This window comes from Schistocerca gregaria, chromosome 1 (genome assembly GCF_023897955.1).
Source record: "Schistocerca gregaria isolate iqSchGreg1 chromosome 1, iqSchGreg1.2, whole genome shotgun sequence".
NCBI lineage: Eukaryota > Metazoa > Arthropoda > Insecta > Orthoptera > Acrididae > Schistocerca > Schistocerca gregaria.
Genome location: NC_064920.1, coordinates 351,693,652 through 351,707,230, shown reverse-complemented (window position 1 = coordinate 351,707,230; position 13,579 = coordinate 351,693,652). Strand labels below are relative to the sequence as shown.

The following is a 13,579-nucleotide window of genomic DNA, read 5'->3' as shown; positions in this document are numbered from 1 at the left end:
CCATATCTGACAGAGATTTGAAACGTCGCCTTCCCTAGTCCAAAGTCTTAACACTGAGCAAGTTCTTTATTTTTTTTATTCTTTAAACGCCTAACGAGCACCCACTTGGAACGGTTGTCTATCAAGATCTGACAGCGCGATCTACTCTCCTTGGTTCCCTTATTCCTCACAAATATATAATTAAGAGCTCTCCTTTCATTTGTCAGTAGATTCGATTTTCGTAGTAAACGAATAAAAGATAAAACATTACTCTGGAATTATTTCGGTAAACTGAGCAGCAGGGCTTCCAGCACTAAGGTTCCAATATACCTGAAAATGAAGGTTTAGATCCAATATTCTCTTTTTACCAGTTTGCCTTAAAGCAGTGAGATATAATCATTTAATGCGAAAATCATTCAAAAACTGATAGTTGCTCGGCGAACGATAGAGAGATGTGTAGGGAATGGACCAACTCAAAGACAAGAGATGACCGATACAGTGACTCAATGGGAGGTAGCGACTCTAGAAAACGTGTCGAAGCAAGGTGGATGTGTACGGAGGAGGGCCTTTGTCTTGCAGTGGATTTCAGGTGGGATTAGGACAGTTGCCATATGTGCGTGTTGCGTGAAGCGCAAATCAGGGAGCCGTTTTCCATGTTGACACATGCATGCGGCTCTGCTAGTCGCCCCACTGAGAGACAACACCAGGCTAAGGTCGCAAGGCCAACGCAAGGCACAGCTTTTATTTTCAAGTACTGAATATCTTTTCATGAAATGGTAAAGCCAAGGAGATTATAGGTTACTCTTGAGTTTTGATTTTACTCGCCCAGTGGCATTTTTTTTAATGTACCTGAAGCAATTGTGATTCATGTAAAGAATATTGTCTTACGATGTTAATGATTGTTGTACGAATGAAACTTCGACCATTATAATGAGCTTATATAAACCGTGTAAAATGGATCCCCCTAGGAGTGCTTTTAAATACTGGAAAGTCTAATTTTGAACGAAAAAAGTGGCTGCTGATTTCATTCAACGAAAGGAAATTGAGTATGCTTCTTTCGGATGAGTACAAATAAATGCAAAGATTTGATAAATGCATTTTAAAGACAAGAAAAAAAAACATAAGTATAGAGAGAGGCTAATGTAGATGAAATATGCAATTTCTTATTTTCCCACAGCTTTGGGATCAGCCATACTATTTCACATCAAGATACGCACATTAAGATGATGTCTAAGGCCGTTGTGCAACTTCAAGATGACGCATTTTATTTAAGAATTAAAATACAAAAGAGTTATCGAAATGCAGAAGAAACGAAATTTCAACAGAATGATGACAGGTGCTCTACAACAGCTGCTCGAGCCAAGAAGCAATCAGAAAGACGGCAGAACGCTTCCCGCATATTGCGAAGCATGTCTAATGTCACATATCTAGAGACTGCAGTAAAATTGCGACTGTACAGCAACGAAGTGTCCAGCGATGAAATACCAAACCTTCAAGTCTATGGTTCAAATGAGTCTGAGCACTATGAGACTTAACTTCTGAGGTCATCAGTCTCCTAGAACTTAGAACTACTTAAACCTAACTAACCTAAGGACATCACACAAATCCACGCCCGAGGTAGGATTCGAACCTATGACAAATGACCCATTCTGCTGGCAAATGAAACATTTACCATCTCTACAACTGTCTCTCAGCAGCGGAGGCTGTTTGTTGCGATAAATTAAAAGTAAATAAATAAAATAGAGAGAGAGAGAGAGAGAGACAGATGTGTCTCTTACATTTAGCACCAAACTCCATAGATCACATTAACTCTCGTGTGTCTCTACAGCGTATAACTGTTGTGTTATCGAAATTCTAACGTTGTCTCTGTTTGATATTTGGGGAATGAAACTTTTCTTCTGCGTTGGAAACGAAGCATAACGATGTTCTTTTTTTCTCTTTGGTCATAAATGAAAACGAGAAGCATTTTTCTTTAGTCCCCTCCCTTCAGTGGTTAGAAGAGCTGAATATTTTGCGGATAGCAATTATCACCGTGAAGTTTTTCCCACTCTTGCGTGTGTGATTCTAAATTCTAGGGCTATTCATCTCTTCGAATTCGGCGGTCTGTGATTTCACGACTGGCGAATGTGCACGAGATATTTCTCAATGCCGCGGAATGACTTAGATAAAAAGGTACTGAAACAGGACCTGTGTGCTATTAAGAAATAAAATAATTTCATTTACATCTCTATAGCGTACCCGGAGGGCTGTAAGAAACGAGTGCAACGCTGTTACTTTCTATTGTTGTTTAAAACAGTTCGCAGATACAATCAGATCTGAGAAGGTTTGATATGAAGCGTAACCAGTAATTTAAGAAAATTAAAGAAGTATCGACGCACAATAATGAATCTGTTCTACTCTCTTGTGAGTTAAATACTGCTCACTTCGATGCATACAGCAGCTTCGCCTCCAGCGGTACCGGTTCCCTGTCGGGATATAGGGCGGCAGCTGCCTCCGTTACCTTCAAGCATTCGTTGCTGACGTGCCATTATAGGCAGGCAGACGGCGTTTGCCACGGCAGGTGGGGCGTGTCTAGTCTGTCGGATACCTCCTGGAACACACCTCTGCCCGCTAAGCAAATTGTGTACAGAACGGCAAGTAAAGGCCAATATTTGGACGGCGTGTTTGTAACAACGGACAGAAAGGGTACTCGAGTCTCCCGGTTCTGAGTTAATAGCTTCAAAAGGTACTCCAAGTCTCGGCTCAGGTGACAACTAGCAAGTAATAATGAGGACGGGTACAACAAATGGTAGGGTCTCAGGGGGAGTGACCCGAAATGGGAACAATAGAAAGGCAGAAACAGCGCATTTGTGAAATTTCGACAGCGGGAGATGGTTCTTGGCGGACAGCCTTGCTGGTAACGCCATTGGAGGCGTCATGAAGCGATTCAGTTCGACAACTACTTCTACATATATATGGACGCTCTGCAGATTACATTTAAAAGCCTGGCACAGGGTTCATCGGACCACCTTCACAGTTCTCTATTATTCCAGTCACGTATAGCGTGCGAATCAACGAACACCTATATCTTTCCGTACGAGCTCTGATTTGCCTTATCGTGATGATCGTTTCTCCCTACCTAGGTCGGCGTCAACAAAATATTTTCGCATTCGAAAGAGAAAGTTGATGATTGGAATTGCGTGACGCCTTTGTTTTAATGATGTCAGGCCCAAATCTAGTATCATTTCAGCAACACTCTCTCCACTATTTCACTATAATTCAAAACTGGATGCCCTGCTTTTAACTTTTTCGATGTACTCTGTCAATCCTATCTGGTAAGGATCCCACACCGCTCAGCAGTATTCTAAAAGAGGACGGACAAGCATAGTGTAGGTAGCCTCCGTAGTAAATCTGTTAAATTTTCTAAGTGTCCTGCGAATAAAACGCAGTCTGTGGTTAGTCTTCCCCACAACATTTTCTCTATGTTCCTTCCAATTTAAGTTGTTCGTAATTGTAATTCCTAGGTGTTTATCTGAATTTACGGCCTATAGATTTGACTGATTTATCATGTACCCGAATTTAACGGATTTCTTTTAGCACTCATGTGGATGACCTCACACTTTTCATTATTTAGAGTCAATTGTCGATTTTCGCACCATACAGATATATTTTCTAAAGCGTTTTGCAATTTGTTTTGATCTTCTGATGACTTTACTAGTCGATAAACGACAGCGTCATCTAGAAACAACCTAAGACGGCTGCTCCGATTGTCTCCCAAATCGTTTATATAGATAAGGAACAGAAAAGCGCCTATAACACTACCTTGGGGAAAGCCAGAAATCACTTCAATTTTACTCGATGACTTTCCGTCGAATACTAAGAACTCTGACCTCTTTGACAGGAAATCACGAATCCAGAGGCACACACACACACACACACACACACACACACACACACACACTCCGTCTTCAGGCCACAAGTGGCCCATCGGGACCATCCGACCGCCGTGTCATCCACAGATGAGAATGCGGATAGGAGGGGCTTGCGGTCAGCACACCGCTCTTCCGGTCGTTACGACGGTTTTCTTTGACCGGAGCCGATACTATTCGGTCGAGTAGCTCCTCAGTTATCATCAGGAGGCTGAGCGCACCTCGAAAAATGGCAACAGCGCATGGCAGCCCAGATGGTCACCCATCTAAGTGTCGGCCATGCCCGACAGCGCTTAATTTCGGTGTTCTCAGCCATATTCATACTACGAGTGAAACGGTGTATCTAAGCTGTCATTCCACGCGTGCTTGGTAAATGTATATTAGTGGAGACAGACAGGGCTCTGGAACTCCAGCACAGATTGATCTAAACCTGATGAATAAGCACTGAAAATTTATCCAGGTACTTCTTTGTAAGATTGTGTCAAGTAACACGCCAGGCAGTGCGCAACCGCTTGCCAGTAGAGCACAGTTCAACTCGATGGTATTATTCTCTTATGACAAATACGTTAGATTATTCCCTAATGACGTTATACAAAGTGACACTAGTTATACTTCCGCAAATATTCCTCTTATTTGAGAAATAGTGATACCTCATAACAGACCATGTGCACGCGTCCGTCTATCCGTGTATAATCTCCAGCAGAAGACGCACGGTATACAAAACTTGTCGCCACTGAATGATCTGTACGATCGCTGAGACACTTCACAGGGATGAGTGTAGCTGCAAACTCATGAACATTAATTGATTCAAGTCCTATTGACCACTCTTGGATTGTATGGGAAAGGTCGTCCACGTGTCGAACTTTGCCCCTACTTTGAGCATTGACAGCATGGCTCGTAAAGGCTTCGAATACCTGCTGAGTTCGCTGCCACCGGAAAGAATAAAGATCTACTCCTATCAGACAGTTTGTTTCTCTTTTACACATTTCGTTCTCTAGCCTCGACGGTAGGGCAGTATAATTTCGAGTCAATTCCCATAAGCTGGGAATGGAACACGGGGATTTCCAGTCGGGAATATTTAGCACGGAATTTGAAGTCCCAGCGTTCGCCTGATAAGCAAGGAAAATCTTCTGAATACCTTGGTCGTTGCAGCGGCGGGGGAATTGCTCTGTCATTAATTTATTGTGGGATAGCATTATCCATTGTTCAAATGGTTCAAATGGCTCTGAGCACATGGGACAACATCTGAGGTCATCAGTCCCCTAGAACTTAGAACTACTGAAACCTAACTAACCTAAGGACATCACACGCATCCATGCCCGAGGTAGGATTCGAAGCTGCGATTATCCATTGTACCGGACGAAAAAATATATCTGTAAAACAAGGGAACTTCAGCTACAACTTTCGGATTGATGCCCTCGTTACACAGCGCTTCTTCATTTTACGAGCCACTATTCGTTGTTAAGAATCGTATCGTTTGCGTATGTCCGTAACAGAAAACATCAGTCGTGCGAAACAGGCATTAAAAGTAGCCTTAGTATCGTAATACCAAAATGACAATGGGGCGCAGCGTGGAGATGCTTGTCGAATTTTATAGTTTTTCCCTCGTATAAGACTCGGGAACGGCTTTTGCGGGGAAGGACATGCTCATAAATCTGTTCCTTACTGTTGCTGGAAATGCAATATCTCTTCCGGCCTGCAATTTGCGATCCTCCTTTTTTTGATGACTTCTACCCCATCGAAACACGACTCTTTTTGGCTGCGTGAAGCAGACCTGCCGTGGCATTTCAGTACGGTGTAAAGCACGGCGCTGATATACGGCCGACCCGTCATTGAAATATGTAACCGGCCGCGTATGGCCACTATCGGCACAAACAAAAGTCGTCCGGACCCGATGCGTCCGTCGTCTGGCGAGATCGTATATCGGGAGACGGCGTTCCTCCGCCTCTTTAAAAAGAGAAGACCTCGCCCCCTTTGGAAGAAGCCATAAAACTCGCCGCCGAGCCGGTAAGCTACAGTTATTAAAACCGGTTCCGCTGTGACGTCCGGGTAGTCTTCCTCGAATGTAAAGAGGAAGCTCGTCAGCGCGCCGCCTGCAGCTGCCACAACAAATCCCATTAAGCCCGGCGCACTCCGTTCTTTCCCCGAATAAACGCTGCTGTCACTGCACCGCCCTCCGAAACGTTACTTCAGCGTTGCTGGCGACGCGGAAGGCGCACACAGCTGCACATCAGTGGCTTTCTTTGTGCGCTGTTGGCTGCTGACAGCCGGCACGGTTCAAAATAAATCGCGCTGGACCCGCTGCACACTTACGAAAAAAGCGGGACGTGTCTCCACTCAGGTTCATTGAACCAACCATTTGCTTCCCCGCTTTTGGCGAGCTGAGTTAAATATTCGAATATTTAAAGAGACTTCTACGAAATCAGCACAACACATTCTTCATCTTTGGCTCAACTGGGCAAGACGAGTGTGAATGTAGCTTTTAATTATCGTCAAGCGAGTGTACATCCAAATACAGCTAGAACAGCGACTTTTAGTACAAGTGCATGAAATTTATTTCATTGTCGTAGATGGTTGCTTACTCATAGGTGATATAGGTATTTTAGAGACGTTTTCCAATCCAGTCGCTTTTCTGCTGTGAAAACCTAGGCGTCACATCTTGTGCATATAGTATGTACTGGAAGATTGTGCTCTCCTTACCTGATATCAGTTGAAAAAATGGTTCAAATGGCTCTGAGCACTATGGGACTTAACGTCTGTGGTCATCAGTTCCCTAGAACTTTGAACTACTTAAACCTAACTAACCTAGGGACATCACACACATCCATGCCCGAGGCAGGATTCGAATCTGCGACTGTAGCGATCACGCGGTTCCAGACTGAAGCGCCTAGAACCGCACGGCCACACCGGCCGGCTATATCAGTTGAAAAAAGCTCCACTGAATTGATACATTTCGTTACGTGTATGTCTCTTCTTGCAAAACAAGGGTTCAAATGGCTCTGAGCACTATGGGAATTGACTTCTGAGGTCATCAGTCCCCTAGAACTTAGAACTACTGAAACCTAACTAACCTAGGGACATCACACACATCCATGCCCGAGGCAGGATTCGAACCTGCGACAGTAGCAGCCGCGCGGTTCTAGACTGTAGCGCCTAGAACCGCTCCGCCACCCCGGCCGGCCTCCTCTTGCAAAGAGACGAGAAGAACTACCCTAAATGGCACAGGAAGTAAATGCAGCTCGTACAGAAAAAAAAATCATATAATTATCAACAAAACTGCTGTTAAGCAAAATAATTAATTCAACAAACTTGTTAAAAAGTTATTTTAATGTAAAACTGCTTATGTAAGCAGGTTAACATGACTCATGCTGCTGCAATGCAGCGAGCCATTGTCAGTTTATAATAAATTACGTGGCCAAGCGGTTCTAGGCGCTTCAGTCCGGAACCGCGCGACTTATACGCTGGCTCGTTCGAATCCTGCCTCGGGCATGGATGTGTGTGATGTCATTAGGTTAGTTAGGTTTAAGTAGTTCTAACTTCTAGGGGACTGATGACCACAGATGTTAAGTCCCACTATGGTCTGGGGAATATTTTTGTGGCATTGCCTCGGTGATTTCGTCATTCTGGAAGACGTAATCTATCAACACATGTATGTATGTATCTTTGGCGACCACATCCACTCCTACATGCAGTTTGTTCTTCCCCGACACGATGGCATCTGCCATCTGCACAATGCAACGTGTTACACAGTGTACTTGCTTTGTTCGAAGAGCATCAGGACGAGTTTATTGCAATCCCCTGGCCATGAAACTTCCAGGATTTAAAACCAATCCAAAATCTGTTTGCGCCATGGATCCTTAAACGACAAATCCAGCATAGCTGGCCGAGGCACTGGAGTCGACGTGGATCAACATCCCTTTCAGAAACTCACTGACTCTACCTGCGCGTCTCGCTACGAAAGGGCGAAAGGTGGTTACTCAGGATTTTCACAGGTGGTTAGATTAACTTGAGCAGACACTGCATTTTCTATGGGAATGTTACAGAAAATATATTGTTTGAAGCATTGACATTGAGGGCTTTCAAACGGATGCGAAAACATTTAAAAAATAATTATCTGTGGGCTTCTCCAAAAAAAAGAAAAAACAGTGTGTCATTTTTAAAAACCATAGAATACCTAAATGAGATCTGCCAGGCGAAGATACGAATCCTGTTCGTTCGGTACATGAGCTCAGTGTCTTCAAGTATTTGCCAGCTCACTCGTGTTATGTTTGTGAACAGAAACACGATTTTTTAGTAAACTCAAAAACCCCAGCAAAGTTCCTAAGGGCGCAATGGACAACTTTCTGATGCTCATGTTAGGTCAGAAACATTTGCAGTAGAAATTTGATATCACAGGATGCATCTCTGAAGCCAACTCCACGCGGTTTAGGAATATCCGGTCTCTGCTGATGGTGGCTATACTAAGAAAGATACTCATCACTGAAGAAGGCCCACTTTATTGTCACAGAACAGCCATTTTGGCCAGCAGTGATTCAAACTACTGAATTACATATCTACTGACCAGTATGTCATATAATTCATGACCCACTTACGACCATTAAGCGTTCCCTTCAGTTGCCGTAAGTGATTGAGGTAATCACGGAAAACATAAATCTAGGTGTCACAGCGTCGCTTTACAGCGCTGTACTGTAGAAGGTGTAGAGCAGGTACCAGGCGACCAAATGACGCCCACCATAGGTGTTAAGTTACGGCAGAAGAGAGGTGCCTATGTACTACTCGATGATACGAAGTCAGCATGGCAGAAATGATGTATCGTGGTTGCGGATGGCTGTGACTACACCGTGAATGAAATCGGCCGATATTTTGGTGAGTGAGCACAGACTGTCCACCTTGTCTACAAGGAATGGTGTATCCACTCACGTCCACGTAACACGGCGTAACAGCAGTAAACGTAAGACCATGATAAGCGATAGGAACCAGTCAGTCAGTCAGTCAGTCAGTGACAATCGGTTTCAAACCCGACGGGTTGCAAGTCCATCCCAACCAGTTTCCAAGAAAAAACTGCGAAGGGAGCTGCACCGTGGACATTCGGAGTCTAGTAACTCGCAAAACTTCATTGCTCACTGTGGCACATACAGGTCTACATCTTCGGTGGGTCAAACAACACAGAAACTGGAAAGTGGGTGACTAGAAGCGTCTACTGTGACTGTTTTCAAGTGATGCAGGGCAGTGTTTAGTGGGTGCAGTTCTGGCCACAGGTGGGTCTGTATTGTTTTGTCGTCGTTTTGTGTACTGTGATGGGCGCAATGATTCAAGTTAAAAAATGGTTCAAATGGCTCTGAGCACTATGGGACTTAACATCTGTGGTCATCAGTCCCCTAGAACTTAGAACTACTTAAACCTAACTAACCTAAGGACATCACACACATCCATGCCCGAGGCAGGATTCAAAACTGCGACCGTAGCGGTCGCGCGGTTCCAGACTGTAGCGCCTAAAGCCGCTCGGCCACCCCGGCCGGATGGTCTCGATCCTACAGAAAATTTTGTGCCTTTTGGAATAAAGATCGAAACGTGTCAAATAACATCCCTAAACTTGGTAGTTATACGGAATATAACAATCAATCAGTGGCCTCAGCGGGATGCGGCATACATAAAGAAACTTGATGACTCTCTTCCACGCGGAATTGAAGCCATTGTCGAGGCCTGGCCTTTAGAGAAAAGACGAGCAGCTGTATGAATATTACGAGCTCAGATAGAAAACAAGTACTAAGCATAGAAGCGAAAGGTGAAAGGTGGAACGAATATACAGAGGGTGAAATGTATAAGTGCAGATATTTCTATTGATGACTGACCACAGTGTATTGATCAATGTCAGTATTTACGTAATTTGCAGAATAATAATCACAGCTGTTACGAGTAGTATGTTTTTACATTTGTCAGTATCCGCTCGTACATGTGGCACAAACCAGACATTAATGTTTATTTTCCGCTGGGCAGCGGGTCAAGTATCGAAGAGTGGATACATGGATGCAGAACCGAGTCTACACTGACAGGAGAAGTCCACTTCATGACACAATTACAATGTGCAGAAAACATGAGGCATTAAATTATGTGATGTGTTTATAGGAAGGCCTTCAGATGCAGACGAAAAACAACCATTACACGGAATGGGTGCATTTAAAGGTACCAATAAACACGATACATGTACCTACATGTCTAACACCCTTTATAGAGAGTCTGCACAAGGGAAATGAACTTGAAGGCAATGTTATACAAAGGGAAGAGGAAGAAGATGAAGATGGGATGGCAGATATGATAAAGCACTGAAAGATTTTAAGAGTCGAAGGGCACGAAAAGGAAGCAATGACTGAGAAAGGAGTGATACAAGGTTGTATCCTATCCCCAATAATATAAAAATTGTGCACTGAGCAAGATGTGAAGGATAACAAGGGAGATTTCGAAAGGTAGTTCAAGTCCAGGGAGAAAAAATAAAAAGTTTGAGTTTTGCAGATGACATTCTGATTCTATCAGAGACTGCGCAAGACTTGGAAAAGCTGTTCAACGGAATGGAAAGTGTCTCCAAAGTAGGATGTAAGATGAACATTTACAACAGCAAAATAAAGATAACGGTACATAGTCGAATTAAATCTGGCGATGCTGAGGAAATTAGATTAGGAAATGAGACTCTAAAAGTAGTAAAGGAGTTTTCCTATTTGAACTATAAAATGACATATGATGGCCGGAGTAGAGAACATATAAAGTACATATGCCAAGAAAAGCGTTTCTGAAGAAGCGAAATTTATTAACATTGAATATAAATTTAAGTGTCAGAAAGTCTCTTCTGAAGGCATTTGTCCGGAGTGTAGTCTTGTACGGAAGTGAAACGTGGACAGTAAGCACTTCAGACAAGAAGAGAACAGAAGCTTTTGAAATGTGGTTCTACAGATGAGTTCCAAATATAAGTTGGGTAGGTTGTGTAACTAATGAAGAGGTACAGAATGGAATTGGGGAGAAAAGAAACTAAACTAAAAAAAGACATTGGTTAACAGAAGAGAGACTAAGACACGAGTGCGTCAAGCAACTGCAAATGAATATGGTTTTCAGCTGTTATTTGGAGATAAAAATGCTTCCACGGGATAGAGTAGCATGGAGTGCTGCATGGAACCCATCTTCGGACTGAAGACAACAACAACAATGACAATATCAAGGTGAGCAGCGGTGTTAGACGGCATTAGCTTGATGTTTCCTGTGAATGACGATGTTTGTCCAGTGTGCTTATGTAATATTCACCCGAACCCTCTAACTAAACTCCGGATCGGAAACTAACTCAGAACACGTTCTTTAAGGCTTAGAAACGACAGTTACAGGCAACATACATTATACAGCAGTGAGGCCCGCATGTGACAGGAAGCCCAATCTCTTGAAAAACAGTTAAGTCTCTGAGGACGACGTATAGAGAACGCCTGCTTCAGCCAGGAAGTACCTCGGCGACACGTGCGGGGGCGTGTTCGCTGCGGAAGGCGGGTTGATTTTCCGCGCAGGCGCGTAGCACGCATCGCTAATGCCCGCCGGCAATGGGCAGGGCCAGCCGCCCGCGGCCGCTCGGCCATTGTTCTACAGCGAGACGGGCCCGGCGGGACACGCCCACTCGCCTCTCTGTCTTCCACACACACGCACCAGCATGTACACGTGGGGAGACAGAGGGCGACGGACGGGAATACGTGACTAGCCGCACCGAGACGCCGCTGAACGGGCCGTAAAAATTGATTTCCTTTCCACGGTCTCTCCCACACGTCTTCAGAGAGCAGGCAAGGCAGTGTGCTACTTTTGCTTCTTGGCCTGTTAAAAGACACGTCTGTGAATATATTACGTTTTCTGCTCAACGAACGAGTTACTAAACAGGCACGCTGGCTCAGGCTGTAGGCAAAGACCCGGTTTTATGTACAGACCACAGGTTGTAACACACAGTAAACTGTGAGTTACTCGCGCAAAATAAGAGAATATTCCAGAATGAGATTTTCACTCTACAGCGGAGTGTGCGCTGATATGAAACTTCTTGGCAGATTAAAACTGTGTGCCGGACGGAGACTCGAACTCGGGACCTTTTCCTTTCGCGGGCAAGTGCTCTACCAACTGAGCTACCCAACCACGACTCACTCCCCGTCCTCACAGCTTCACTTCTGCCAGTACTTCGTCTCCTACCTTCCAAACTTTGTAGAAGCTCTCCTGCGAACCTTGCAGAACCAGCACTCCTGAAAGAAATGATATTGCGGAGACATGGCTTAGCCACAGCCTGGGGGCAGAAGTGAAGCTGTGAGGACGGGGCGTGAGTCGTGCTTGGGTAGCTCAGTTGGTAGAGCACTTGCCCGCGAAAGGCAAAGGTCCCGAGTTCGAATCTCGGTCCGGCACACAGTTTTCATCAGCCAGGAAATTTCATAAGAGAATATTAGTCAGGCTACGAAGGTATATTGACTGGTAGGACTACGAGGGACGTTCAGTAATTAATGCAGCACATGTTTTTTATTGGTCAGTTTCTGTTGAAAAAATGCAGAATTTGTTGTGGGACAACGTGGAATATTTCCGCTTCTGCCCCTATAGTTTCATGAAGTTCTGATACGTGGTGTCGCTACACGCAGCATCACAATGGCGTCTGTAACGGGGAGCTGTCATTGAGTTTCTTTTGGCAGAAAACCAGAGAATTGCAGATAGTCATAGGCGCTTACAGAATATTTACGGAGACCTGGCAGTGCACAAAAGGGCGGTGAGTGGATGGGGAAGACAATTGTCATCATCGCAAGAAGCTCGCGCAAACGTGTCCCATCTCTCGCGTGCCGGCCGGCCGCACTCAAAAATGGCTCTGAGCACTATGGGACTTAACATCTGAGGTTATCAGTCCCCTAGACATAGAACTACTTAAACCTAACTAACCTAAGGACATCACACACATCCATGCCCGAGGCAGGATGCGAACCTGAGACCGTATCAGTCGCGCGGATCCGGAATGAAGCACCTAGAACCGCTCGGCCACTGCGCCGGCGGCCACACTCAGTTGTAACTCGTGCAATGAGTGAAAATGCAGAGACTCTCATTCGAGGTAATCGACGAGTCATATTCAAACACCTCGCAGCTCAACTGGACGCCTCTGTTGGTAGTGCCTACACACTCGTCCACCAATTGGGGCGCTCAAAAGCGTACGACCTTTGTATTGTTCCCCGCCTCACAGAAGATCATAAATAATAACGACGGACCATCTGCGCAAAATTGTTTGTGCGTTACGAGCCTGGTCGTGACAACTTCTTGTCGAACATCGCCACAGGTGACGAAACAGGTGATTATCACTTCGAAATGGAAGCAAGACAGCAATGCATGGAGTGACACCACACCAGCTCTCCAGCGAAGAAATGGTTGAGAGCCGCATCCTCAGCCGGTAAAGTCATGGCAACGCTCTTCTGGGACTCTGAAGGAGCTATTCCATTTGATGGTTCAGTGTATTGTACTATCTTCAGGAAACTGAAGAAACGACTTCAAAAATGCAAACGAACTTCTCCTTCTCCAGGACAACGCAAGGCCTCACAAAAGTCTGCGTAAGGGAGAGGGGTCACAAAACTTCATTGTATCGTTCTTCCTCATCTACCTTGCCACCCGGATGTCGCACCTTCCCACTTCCATCTGTTTCGTCTCAAGAAGGACGC

At 44.8% G+C, this 13,579-nt stretch overlaps 1 protein-coding gene and 1 non-coding gene across 5 annotated transcripts in view; one reads left to right on the top strand and one right to left on the bottom strand.

The window, feature by feature from the left end:
- The window catches only part of LOC126345346 (uncharacterized), a 997,319-nt gene that overhangs the window by 433,926 nt on the left and 549,814 nt on the right, over positions 1 to 13,579 (bottom strand). The gene's annotated exons all lie outside the window — the stretch shown is intronic.
- Trnas-cga (transfer RNA serine (anticodon CGA)) lies at positions 12,222 to 12,296 on the top strand. Its single transcript has one exon. It is a non-coding gene; the product is annotated as a tRNA-Ser (tRNA).